Source organism: Schistocerca nitens, chromosome 6, assembly GCF_023898315.1.
Source record: "Schistocerca nitens isolate TAMUIC-IGC-003100 chromosome 6, iqSchNite1.1, whole genome shotgun sequence".
Classification (NCBI taxonomy): domain Eukaryota; kingdom Metazoa; phylum Arthropoda; class Insecta; order Orthoptera; family Acrididae; genus Schistocerca; species Schistocerca nitens.
Window position 1 is genome coordinate 178,898,468 of NC_064619.1, and position 13,433 is coordinate 178,911,900.

Genomic DNA, 13,433 nt, shown 5'->3' on the forward strand with positions numbered 1-13,433 from the left:
ATGGACACATGTCAGAATGTGAGCCAACATAGCAGGGTTAGGAGACTGCAAAGACAACACAGTCATTTGAGAGAGAATGTTATTTAAATTTCAAGGAAATCTTCTTTCAAATTTGTAATCAAAGACTTGAATGATGTAACGGTAATTCAAGCACGTATTATAAAAATTAGAAATTTTTTAGCTCTTTGGGTGAATTTTACTGTAGAAATAACTCTTGTCCATATAGGATGTTTCACAGAAACCAAAGCAGCTGACATTTATAGATTTCGATAGGCTGAACGCGAATACCGCAATTAAAATCGTCTCCTAGCTTAGGTTACAAGTAATTTGCGACTTTACGTTTCACTTATATTGCTGCCATAATCAATAGGATATAATACTGAACTTACCTAATTTATTCGCGCCATTTCTTTGCCTTCCTCTTGTGGGTGATGTCTGGAGAATCTCTGTGTAGCATCCTGCAGAAATCAGCCAACATAACAGTAGTGCACCATCCTATGTACTGCTGTTCTATAAGAGAAATGTCCCTGTGGAACTGCTCGCCATGCTCATCACTGAATGCACTACAGTGCTCTGGGAACACATCGAGGTGGCAGTAAAGGAAGTGCACCTTCAGGGTCATGTTGTAGCCAACGACTTTATAAGCATGAGTGAGTTTGTCCCAGATGTTCTTCAATTTTCGGTTCTCTCGTTTCCCAAGAACAGTGTCGCCACATTAGAAAAACAATGCCATGGCTGCAGGTGATGAGGGGTCAGAGTAGACTCCGAGCGTGTGTCCACTAGCAGCTGGCGTATCAGTGGACCAATGAAAATCTCCTTGGTGATCTTCTCTGTGCTGAGTTGTGTAAACTTCTTAAATAAATGCTGAAATGTTGGTTCATACCTGTGCACAGTCTTAACAAATGCTGCCATGAGACACAACTTGATGTGCGATGGTGTGAGAACAATTTTGTTAGATTTCTTTAGAGGTTCTGCGCTGTGGCGGCTAGAAAGTACACATTCGGGATGTTCACAGATTTTTGAATTCAAATAAATACGAGATTGTGAAATTAATAACATCTGCTGTGTAGCAGTTACGGTTATCAACTTATTTGTACACCTTCAGCCACTATCAATAATATTAATAATAATAACAATAATAATAATATAGATTATATTGTCTGAACAAGAAAGAATTAATTTTGTCGCATTTCGTTGTTTTGTACATAATTACATACGGTTTATGGAAAGAAAGAAATAATGTTTAAGCTATCAATACTCTCTGTTTCGCGTTTTTGTGTAAGTAGGTGTTTTCGCGCTTTTTAATTTTTTTGGACAAATGTACTCGTACAATATCCCTACTACATCTATACATCTATTAGTTAACGAATTAACTTCCAGGTTGAAAATCAGATATTCTTACGTTGCACCCACACAAAGACTTGCGCTTATTATACACTTCTTTGTTAAACGTTAGCTTCTATCACCCTAATTTGATTTCGTCATTTTCTCAGAAAATGGAGCTGGTCGGGGAGGCACTAGTTCCTTTGCGGGTTCTTTTTCCTGGTAACTAATTGTTCTGTAGGCACATAAAACAGATTTAACAGGAAAGATGATAACTGCACACGAAACAACCAACTCCCAACACAAACTACCATTTGCAGAAAAGATTAAGTAATACTATCTACCTACAAGGTCACTTAACCGGAATACAAATGAGGTGCTGAGAACCGTAAGAGGCAAAAGTACACTGTCTTCGACCCCACATTTAAGGGAATATCAGAGAAACCAGGAGACAGCTTTTCATGAATGTTCATATATATATATATATATATATATATATATATATATATATATATATATATATATATATATAATGCGAGCATACAATTCAGATAAACCCGACCCACTGTAAGATCAACAATTGTCAAAAACATGAATAAATGCTAGTCTCACATTCGATGATGATGTGCTTCATGGTTGTCAGCGCCTCAAATCCAAAACTTTATATATACTGTATCTCATTCATAATTCCACTAAATAGTTTTTTTATCGGTTTAACTATAATATATACTGATGTTCAGTCTAATTTTACTATATAGTGAGTGACTCGGCATATCTGAGCAATGTATTACCGTCTAGCGGGATTTATGCCAAGCGAAGACTGCTGTAGTGTGCTACCACTAGGTGGCAGTGACGTAAGCTTGTATTTGCGTAGTAAGGGTTAGCTGTGCACTCCGTGAACCGTGCACATTGTTTATCAAATCCGTATGTATATGGCGCATAAGGCAATTACGTCACGCAAGTCGCGCATGCGCGAAGTCTCCTTAAAATATCAAGAAGTGAAGGTGTGCTCGCAACACTGATGCCATGTTTCACTGAGTCTAGAGGAGCAATGTAGCATAGTGTGGTAGATTTAGTGCCATGCATTTCAGATTGCAGCATCGACTTTACGTTTAACATCAATAAATTCGTAAGGTGTCAAAGGTTAGGGTGCTCGTGCGCTTCTCTGCTCTTACACCACAGCTGCCACTGGTTCTGCGGCAATATGTTTTTACCCAGCCTCCAGACTGTTCATATAGAGCATTCCCTATGTGTGTAGTATTTTTATCTTGCACAGCTGTCACACTTACACTGGGAGCAGCATAACTTAATGTAACCTACTTGCAAACCTAATAGCATCGCAATGACTTTGAAATCTCCACATACCAGCCACTCATGGTTATTGTAAGTAATACGGTTTACAACGGATTTCAACTAGTTGTAGCTTTCCTAGTTAAGGCAGCATATGCGACAGGGATGGATAGCTTTTCATTACAGTTATGTAACAGTACTTACCTCAGTCTTGTTTTTGAGACATTTACAAACAGTCTTCGGACGTCTGGTTGCTATGTAATGTTCAGGCCTTCCAACAAACTGCCAATGTCACTGCAGAATGTAACGTCGCCTTCACCACTGAAATGACACTGATGATTTTTTTCTGACACTCCTGAAACACAGACATACATACTGTGTCAGCATGGAGATTCTAGTGTGCATTCACGAGGCCAAAAGTTCAGCTTTACATTTTGGAAGATGAAAGACATTAAACAAGTCACTGAGTTCACACTGTGCGACTTCGTGCAGTTCTCTAGAAGTTGATGTAAATGTAGCGTCAGTGTCACTGGCAGATCACTACATGTTTTTGGCTATCACTGCTTGATGGTGTTACATGCGGGGGAAACATGAACTGCCAGTCTTTCGCCATGAGCCACAGGTCGAATGATAGTTGGTATGTGAGGGTATTGAATATTCCTCTTCCTCTTGGTATTGACTCTTTTCCTCAAGGGAAGTAGAATACAAAACCTGTTATGTGATGCATGACTTGCAGTTTCATATCAAACAGCAGATACGCCAAACTACATGGAGATGCTTTTACCATGCATCCAAGTATTCGATGTTGACAAACAAGAAGTGCAACACTTGTGGAGCCCACGATTTATTTTGGTCTCCAACTCGACACCTAAAATAAAAGGGGTGTTCTTGTTTCACTGCTTTAGTTACTGATCGCCTTCTTGAATCACAAATAACATCTACACATAAGTAATAAAAGTTATCAGGTTTGTTACTGTAGGTGCAGGGAATTTTCGTGAAATCATACACATGAACAATAACACACGTCTTCAAATTCAAAACATCACTTCACATACATTCATTGCAAAATACCACGACACTCACTACAGTAACAAGTGAACAAACGTAGCACAAGAGCACGCAACTGTGACAAACGACAATTAAAATCGCGTCTGGTTTCTACATTCGAAAATGTTCATGTGACTGGATAATGTGCATGAGAATTATGATTTATTTATTTATTTTTTATTTACACATCAAGTTCCGTAGGACCAAATTGAGGAGCAAATCTCCAAGGTCATGGAACGTGTCAGTACATGAACTTACAACATAAAAGTAATAACAGACAAAAATAAATGTTCATGAACCAGCAAGAAAATCAGTCCATAAGTTTAAGCAAACGCTATCAGCTATACAATGAGAATCAGCTTAATTTTTCAAGGAATTCCTCGACAGAATAGAAGGAGTGACCCATGAGGAAACTCTTCAGTTTCAATTTGAATGCGCGTGGATTACTGCTAAGATATTTGAATTCGAGTGGCAGCTTATTGAAAATGGATGCAGCGGTATACTGCACACCTTTTTGCACAAGAGTTAAGGAAGTCCGATCCAAATGAAGGTTTGATTTCTGCCGAGTATTAACCGAGTGAAAGCTGCTTATTGTTGGAAATAAACTAATATTGGTAACAAGAAACGACAATAAGGAATATACATATTGAGAGGCCAATGTCAAAATACCCAGACTCGTGAACAGAGGTCGACGAGAGGTTCGTGAACTCACACCACTTATTGCCCGAACCGCCCGTTTCTGAGCCAAAAATATCCTTCTAGAATGGGAAGAGTTACCCCAAAACATAATACCATACGACATAAGTGAATGAAAATAAGCAAAGTAGACTAATTTACGTGTCGAAGTATCACTCACTTTCGATACCGTTCGAATAGTGAAAATGGCAGTATTAAGTCTGAACAAGATCCTGAACATGGGCTTTCCACGACAGCTTACTATCTATCTGAACACCTAGGAATTTGAACTGTTCACTTTCACTAATCATATGCCCGTTCTGTGAGATTAAAACGTCAGGTTTTGTTCAATTGTGTGTTAGAAACTGTAAAAACTGAGTCTTACTGTGATTTAACGTTAGTTCATTTTCTACAAGCCATGAACTGAGGTAATGTACTGCACTGATGTAAAACAGTGTTGCCGAATTATACTGGAAGCATCGACCCAGTGATCTCAATAAAAACAGGATACACAACTGCTGTGTTTTGGACCCTTGGAAATCATGACGATCAATTTTTGTTAGGTTGGCAACACCATATGTTGTTTTGTGCTTTCTGTTGTTTGATAATCATTCATTCGTGAGCTATTTATTAAGTTTGTGGAGCTATAATGGTGAAATATTGTATAGCTTATGGCTGTAAAGAACTCCAGAGGAATGGCAGTGGAGTTCAGTTTCATAGGTATGTTATATTTTTATTCAGAACTAGTGTTGCTACCGCACTGTATTTCATGTACAAATTGCACTACTGCAGACGATATTTCCTGGATTCAATTCTGTATTTGCCTCTCGTTTATGCAAGTTTCCATTGTCTCGTCCGCAAATTCTGAAATTATGGGTGCAAGCAATTCGTAGAGACAATGGTCACCTTCTGCGTACAGCACGATATGCAGCAGACACTTTACCGAAAATTGCTAACAAGTGAGGCCAGGAGCATCATTAAGACTGTTAAAAGAAGATTCTGTCCCACCTGTCTTTGATTTTCCGGAACATATGCAGAAAAAGATGACTGCAAGGCGACAGTTGGTTCGTAAAGAATCTGCTAGTACTCAAGTAAGTGGAATATATTACAAGCTTTGAATTATAACTATATAGGCCTAAACAAAATAAACGACAATAGGCCTGTATTTATAATTATTGTTTTAAGCTTGCTTATGAAGGTTTTATAATTTTGAACTGTTGTTATGTATGCAAAACTACAATGACCTGCTTTCTTGCAGGATGTAAATGATGCAGGTGTACAACTGGAAAAGTCTCCTGAAGCAGGTGCTGAAAATAAAGGAATTCAGGCAATCCTCCATTCACCAACAAAAACAAATTTAAGAAAGAAGATAAGAAGATTGCAAATGGCTGTAGGCCAACGAAACAAATAGATTTCGACAATGGCACAGCTGATCAATGAACTTAAAAAAAGGACACCTGAACAGTGATGCAGAGAATCATTTAAAATTTAAATTTTGTGGTTTTCCTTTGCACTTCATCGTTAACGAATTGAAAAACTCTACGTGTGACAGACAAGCTAGAAGGTACTCAGATATTATAAAACAGTTCTCTCTGACACATTTTTATTCACCTAAAGCAGATAGATATGTTAGATCATTTTTTAGTTTACCCCATACAAACTGCATCAGGTCATGGATCTCATCTGTCAACTGTGTTTCATCAGTGAAGCGTTCAGTTTTTTAAAAGAAAATTTAGAGAAAAACCCCTGCTTAAGAGAATGTGCTTTAATTTTTGACAGTATGATGATTCACAAACAATTGTTATGGGACAATAGTAGAAAAGTTAACAGTGGTTTCGTAAATTTTGGTGGCATCAAGCTAGTAGATTCGAATTACCTAGCTAGAGAAGCATTAGTATTCCAAATTGTTTCCTATAGGAAAAAATTTAAATGTCCAGTTGCATAGTTTTTGTAAATAGTAATCAAGCTGAACTTTTAGCTGAATTAATCCAGACATGCCTCCTAAAATTACATGAAGTTAGTGTAGTTGTATGGTCCATTACTTGTGATGGCCTAGTTGTAAACCTGCAAGATTTGAAAAACATGGGTTGCAACTATGAACCTGATAATATTATTTCGTATTTTAAGCACCCTTCAGCTGAATGCAATGTTTATGTAGTTTTGGACCCTTGCCACATGCTTAAATTAACAAGAAATACTTTGGCTGATAAACAGATTTTGCAGACAGTTGATGACGAAGTACAATGGAGCTACATAGTTAATTTAAATGAACTACAGGAGAGCGAAGGCTTGAAGTTTGCTAATTCAGTCACCAACCATCATGTTAAGTTCCACAATAAGAAGATGAATGTCTCTCTTGCTGCTCAAACCCTGAGTTCAAGTGTAGCAGATGCTATTGAATTTCTTTAGTCACATCAACATACAGATTTTCAAGGATCAGCTACAGCTATTTCTTTTATCAGAAAAGTAGACAAACTTTGTGAGTTGTTAAATAGTAGATATGTTTTTACTAAAGGCTTCAAACAACCATTAAATACGTTCAACATAAATTTCTGCCATAATTGTTATGAAGAGATGGAATATTTTTTGAAGTCTATCTCCATTGAAGGTTTACCCATTCTACGGAATTCTCATCAGACATTTGCTCTGGGTTTCTTGCTGTCGATTAAAAGTGTAGGGATGCTTGCAGCAGAATTTCTTTTCTGTGACACAGACCCATTTCAGTATTTTTTAACGTGTAAAGTGTCTCAAGATCAACTGGAATATTTATTTTCATGTATTAGAGGTAAAGGAGGCTGGAACAATAATCCAAATACTATTCAGTTCCAGTCAGTTCTCAATGTCCTATTATTAAGAAATAGCATAAGCTTTGGATGTAAGACAAATGTACTTGATTTTGAATAAAACAATGTGTTTTCAATTGCTCACTTAGGTACCACCATGTTCAAACAGTAAATATTAATATAAATGATGCTTCACTGAGACAGTGTTTAGATTATTGTAGTAGACTGAATGACGTAAACCTCATTAATTATGTTAATAATATTTTGTATTTCATAGCAGGATTTGTAGTTAAAAATGTTTGAAGTGTTGTGAGTGTGCTAGTTTGTTAATTTTTGATAATGACAAAGTAAGTGACCACATATACTGTAAGACACCTTTGTCTGACCCAAATGCTTTTACTCAGCAGGTTTCTAGGGGAGGACTTAAGTTTGCTTCTGATGCAGTTTACAAAATTATTGTTTATTGTGAGAAGAAGTTTTGTATGTTTGTAAATGTGGAAGATTTGGGTAAGGTTATCCCCAGTTCATAAATTCAGTGTCTCACCATTTTTCTGTTAATGAAAAAAATATTTTTGGACCTAATTCACATTCTGTATATTCTGCATTTGACCTAGAGGACATACACGAAACAAAACGTATTAAAGATATTGCATCAGTATATATTGCAGTTAGATTAAGAACAAATGCAAAAAATGTACAAATAAGGCCAATGGAAAAAATTGTTCTGTTCAACAGAGACTGACTAAAATAATTTTGATTTCAAATGTCTAATGTAAACGAAAAATACAAATTAATGTTGACCTGAAAATTACTTACTTTAAAGCTTTTTTCACCCTTTCCACAGAAACTAGATCAAAGTATCAGAAGTTTTATCATTCCCAAACTTTTGTTTAACTGGAGGAGAATGGGGATGGTAAAAGTGGACACAAAATAATTTTAATTAAATAATCTTTTTGTTTTGGGAAAACTGGTCTTATTCATATATATAAAAAATTGCTGTCCACTTGTACCCCATGCCATTTCAGTTAATGGCAACACTTTACAATGGGGTAAATGTGGACAGATTGCATTTGTTTGGATTTTTCATTTGGTGATCAGACTATTGAAGAAACATAGAATCACTTTAATGATTCTTTTAGTATGAAAACTGGTTAATCGATATACGTTAAATCTAAAAAATTTGTTTCAAACTGTTTCGAGATAAATCGTGAAATATAAAAACTGTCTGTACTAGCCCCACCCACTCCCTACATAGTGCATTTTATTTCAAATGAAGGTCATCAAACATTTAACGAAACATGTAATAATACACTCCTGGAAATGGAAAAAAGAACACATTGACACCGGTGTGTCAGACCCACCATACTTGCTCCGGACACTGCGAGAGGGCTGTACAAGCAATGGTCACACGCACGGCACAGCGGACACACCAGGAACCGCGGTGTTGGCCGTCGAATGGCGCTAGCTGCGCAGCATTTGTGCACCGCCGCCGTCAGTGTTAGCCAGTTTGCCGTGGCATACGGAGCTCCATCGCAGTCTTTAACACTGGTAGCATGCCGCGACAGCGTGAACGTGAACCGTATGTGCAGTTGACGGACTTTGAGCGAGGGCGTATAGTGGGCATGCGGGAGGCCGGGTGGACGTACCGCCGAATTGCTCAACACGTGGGGCGTGAGGTCTCCACAGTACATCGATGTTGTCACCAGTGGTCGGCGGAAGGTGCACGTGCCCGTCAACCTGGGACCGGACCGCAGCGACGCACGGATGCACGCCAAGACCGTAGGATCCTACGCAGTTCCGTAGGGGACCGCACCGCCACTTCCCAGCAAATTAGGGACACTGTTGCTCCTGGGGTATCGGCGAGGACCATTCGCAACCGTCTCCATGAAGCTGGGCTACGGTCCCGTACACCGTTAGGCCGTCTTCCGCTCACGCCCCAACATCGTGCAGCCCACCTCCAGTGGTGTCGCGACAGGCGTGAATGGAGGGGCGAATGGAGACGTGTCGTCTTCAGCGATGAGAGTCGCTTCTGCCTTGGTGCCAATGATGGTTGTATGCGTGTTTGGCGCCGTGCAGGTGAGCGCCACAATCAGGACTGCATACGACCGAGGCACACAGGGCCAACATCCGGCATCATGGTGTGGGGAGCGATCTCCTACACTGGCCGTACACCACTGGTGGTCGTCGAGGGGACACTGAATAGTGCATGGTACATCCAAACCGTCATCGAACCCATCGTTCTACCATTCCTAGACCGGCAAGGGAACTTGCTGTTCCAACAGGACAATGCTCGTCCGCATGTATCCCGTGCCACCCAACGTGCTCTAGAAGGTGTAAGTCAACTACCCTGGCCAGCAAGATCTCCGGATCTGTCCCCCATTGAGCATGTTTGGGACTGGATGAAGCGTCGTCTCACGTGGTCTGCACGTCCAGCACGAACGCTGGTCCAACTGAGGCGCCAGGTGGAAATGGCATGGCAAGCCGTTCCACAGGACTACATCCAGCATCTCTACGATCGTTTCCATGGGAGAATAGCAGCCTGCATTGCTGCGAAAGGTGGATATACACTGTACTAGTGCCGACATTGTGCATGCTCAGTTGCCTGTGTCTATGTGCCTGTGGTTCTGTCAGTGTGATCATGTGATGTATCTGACCCCAGGAATGTGTCAATAAAGTTTCCCCTTCCTGGGACAATGAATTCACGGTGTTCTTATTTCAATTTCCAGGAGTGTAGTTACAATCAAATTACAGAATTGCTGTGTTTTCAAGGGAGTTTTGCAATACAGTTTTTCAGCTGATAATTTGAAGAGGATATTTTTAAACAGTAGGCTACAGTTCTTTATTTTCTGTAGGGATTTAATGCTTCCTGTTCAAATAATTGCCAGACTGAGCTAACAGGAATGTCAAAAATACAAAATTCAGATAACATGCGATGTTTTGTGTCCATAATAATGGCAAAATAAAATTTTACTCGTCTTTTTGTGGAACAGCTGTATACTGACAGTTGGATAGAGAGAGACAGATATACATTCAGCAACATGGCGGCCTAAGATGTCGATCGTCATGACTTCGTAATACACAGTGCTGCCTCCAGATTATCTACTGTGAGCGCACTGCGTTCACCTCACTCTCTTATGGCAGAGGATCCCTTGTCAGAATGCCTTTGCATGCAGTTTTTATAGTGTCCCATAAGTGTCACTGTGAAACTTCAACACCTTATTCACTTGAAATCCTGAGATAGAAGATAATTTTAACCTTGATATTCGTCTTTAGCACATCTAAATTATAAAGCACAGTTACTTTCGTTTCTGCTAAAATTAAAAATAAAAATTTGTGGACCAATGTAATTTTTTTTGTTAAGAAATGACGTTTGTTGATTTAGTTTTCATATGTAGCTACGCTATTGGTATATTGAGAACATATGAATGAAACAGGACATTTTTTGAACAATCTATTCAGCTAACAGGCACTTGCACACATATCGTTTATTTCTGGTGTAAAGCCACAAACGGAGAGACTCATTCAGTGCATTTGCAGAATGAGATTTTCACTCTGCAGCGGTGTGTGCGCTGATATGAAACTTCCTGGCAGATTAAAACTGTGTACTGGACCTCATCAACTACTTTCCAAACTTCACAGAAGCTCTCCTGCGAACCTTGCAGAATTAACACTCCTGGAAGAAAGGATGTTGCGGAGACATGGCTTAGCTGTGCCAGGAAGTTTCAATGTTTATGTTACTTCACTTCTTTCTCTCGTGGATGTTAGGTAACTGCAAGCGTACAAACATCCGACTATGATTCCTGCCCTTACTGCTGTGATCATTCTAGACTGGCTTCCGTCAGTGATGGGCCAACAGAGCAGCAAGTTACGTATTTAGGTTTTTCTATGTTTTTTCGTAATTTGGTTCTTAAATTCTGTGCATGTTTTTGTATTTAAGAAGAGTGAAGTCTGCATCACCGTTGTCATTTCTTTTGACCTGCCTACTATACATCTCAATAAGGCGCCTACCTCCATTGATGACAGGTCAGGAAGGTAGCAAATTACATATTTAGCTTTCTGTGTGTGGTTTTATAGTTAATGTTTAAGTTAATAGTACTGGGATGCATAGGATGAGTGTTTGCTCAGTGCCGACACAACAGGGGCTGGCCACTGTTCGTGAACAGCTGAAGACAGTTTTGGCAACAGTCAGTCAGCCATTTTCAGACTGCTGCCTCGTGGTGTAGTGGTGTCGGAGAATCTGGCGCATCACATGCGACGCCACAGGTGTCGCTTATTTCGCCCATGGGCCCTGCTGCCAAGGCACATTGGACTGTACCTGATGCAGTGGATCTGCCCTCTCCTCAGGGTGAGTGGCTGGCGGTAATGCATTCACACCACATGAGGTGAAGAGCCGATGTGGAGGCTGGCCGTCTGGCCTTGTCTATTCACCATGTGAGTGGACAGGTGGCCATTCCTTCAGCAGGATCCGAGCAAGCACACACAGTAAGGAATTTTGTAGTTGTTGTTATCTCCAGTGAGGGACACGTTATGGAGCTCCTTAGGGAAATAGCATCCAATGCCAGAAAGAAATCCAATGTCCATTCAGTACGTCTGGACAGGACCTCATTTGAGATGCGCAGGAGGCCACAGCTGAAGCTATCGAGAGTGCAGGGTGCACTTGTCTGCAAGTTGTAACGACATCTGTCGTTTGAGTTCTGAAGCCATCCTCACCTCATACAGACGACTGGCAGAAGTAGTGAAGACTGCTAGCCTCACACAGGGTGCAAGCTGAACTCACAATTTGTGGCATTGTTTCAGAATTCATCAGGATCCTTTGGTTTGGAGGTGAATGGAAGGTCTCAACCAAAGGCTCTGTCGATTCTGTAATGGTAGTGGCTGCATATTTCTCGACCTCTGTTGGAGAGTGGAGAATTGTAGGACTCCCATGATAGGTCCGGCGTGCACTAAGCAAAGGAAGCAACTGTTTTGATAGACGAGTGCATGGGGAGTGCACAAGGTGATTTTTTATACTAGACGGTAGTTTGAGGATATCTGATGTGCAGCCACCTGTCAATATGCAGAGACTGAAATCAAATGGAGTACAAAGTAAGACACTGCGACTGTCAAAATTTTAACAATAAATTGTGGAAGTATTCATAATAAAGTTTCTGTACTTACCACCTTCCAAAAAAGTTGTCATTCTCATATTATTCTCGAAACCGAGAGTGGGCTGAAATGCGAAATCAATTGGTCTGAAATATTTAGCAAGGTATGAAACATATACCGAGAAAACTTCAGACGCCATAGTCTGGGAGATGTTCATTGCAGGTGGCAAAACTATGTTTCTATCGAGGTCGAAATTGAGTCTGACATGTGAAGGCATGTAAGAGGTCTAGGTGAACTTAAGTTAATTACTAGATGTTTTTACTGGCCACTCGATGCCCCCACTGCAGTTTTAGAAGCATTAAAAGAAAGTCTACACACAGCAGTGCGAAAATATCCCGATCATGCAATATAAAAAATGGTTCAAATGGCTCTAAGCACTATGGGACTTAACATCTGAGGTCATCAGCCCCCGAGACTTAGAACTACTTAAACCTAACTAACCTGAGGACATCACACAAATCCATGCCTGAGGAAGGATTCCAACCTGCGACCGTAGCAGCAGCGCTGTTCCGGACTGAAGCGCCTAGAACCAGTCGGCCACAAAGGCCGGCCATGTGATGTTAGTTGGAGGCGACTTTAACCTATAGAATGGTACGACTATGGATTCAATCCATGTGGTATGGACAGGCAATCTTGTGAAGTACTTTTGAACACGTTTACCGAAAACTGTCTTGAGCAGATAGTTCGACAGTCCAAACGCAATGGGAGTATTTTAGAGCCTGTAGTTTTATCCAGGCCTGACTTTATCGATGGTGTCGATACAGAGACAGGGATTAATGATCGTGATGTCATCATAGCGGCAAGGGTTTCTAAAGATAATAAATCCATCAGGAAGCCTAGGAGAGTATTTTTGCTAGAAACAGCACATAAGCATCTAACTTAGAAAATAAATGGACGTCACTTACCTCCTGTATGATGAACATAGAGAATTACGTGCAAAGTTTAAACGGATTGTAAGTCATACCCTGTAGAAATATGTGCCAAGTAAGTAGTAGATTAAGGGTGGAAAGGCTCATCGTGGATTACTAATAAAATTCAGAAATTCCTGAGGAAGCATGAACTATTGCATTCTCGTTTCAAAAAAGAACAGGCAAATAAGGACAAGTAGAAGGTAGTAGAAATTATTGAGTCTGTAAAAGGATCGATGCTAGAAATATAGAACAACTACCA